The following is an 812-nucleotide window of genomic DNA, read 5'->3' on the forward strand; positions in this document are numbered from 1 at the left end:
TCAAGGTCGTTATACAGTACACAATGGTTTCTAAAACTGATCTAAAACATGGATTCTAAAAACTATTCTAATACATTTGTTCGGCTTCTTCTCGTTTCTTAGTAATGTTAAATATGTAGCTTGAGATGTGTTTGTATAACGTCGTTTGATCAAAACTCATAAGAAAAATGAATTTTTTCAACACTAGACAAATATTCAAAGCGAGGAAACTTCCCTATAATGTAGCTAAAAAGAATACTTCTATCGTTACTATATAAACTACAATCAAAAGAAAGTGGGATTAAATTTCGACCTTGAGGTAATCTAACATGGCGCAGATGACGTCAAACAAAAAGCCTGTATTGCGGAAATGCCAGCTTCTGTAGTTTAACCATGCAGTTATTTTTCGACTTGGTGGTAGTAATCATGCAACCTGCGCAACGGACATTTTGGTGTGATGCAATAGGCTATATGCGCAAAGAACAAAGCGGGACGAACCAGCACATCATAAAAGAAGTGGGTATATTCGTCTTCCACTGCCTAAAAAGAAGAAGTCAAACCCAACAAAACCAGCAGAATGTACACTTTAGTAGCACAGCACAATCATAGAATGTAGTTCCCAGCACCTTTGTATTTTCCTTATTCTACATGTTGTTTGTGCCTGCAGTTAGCCCTCGGGCAAGAATTTGCAATCAACATATTTAATTGCAGGGCACTGACATGGTCGCATACCCCTTGCAGAGAAGGGGCGGGTCTACGGTGTGCCCTCCAGCCACACCCTCCACCAACTTCTCAAAAAGATTCGCCGAGTGACCCAACATTGCCACAGCAAC

This window comes from Branchiostoma floridae, chromosome 15, assembly GCF_000003815.2.
Source record: "Branchiostoma floridae strain S238N-H82 chromosome 15, Bfl_VNyyK, whole genome shotgun sequence".
Lineage (NCBI taxonomy): Eukaryota > Metazoa > Chordata > Leptocardii > Amphioxiformes > Branchiostomatidae > Branchiostoma > Branchiostoma floridae.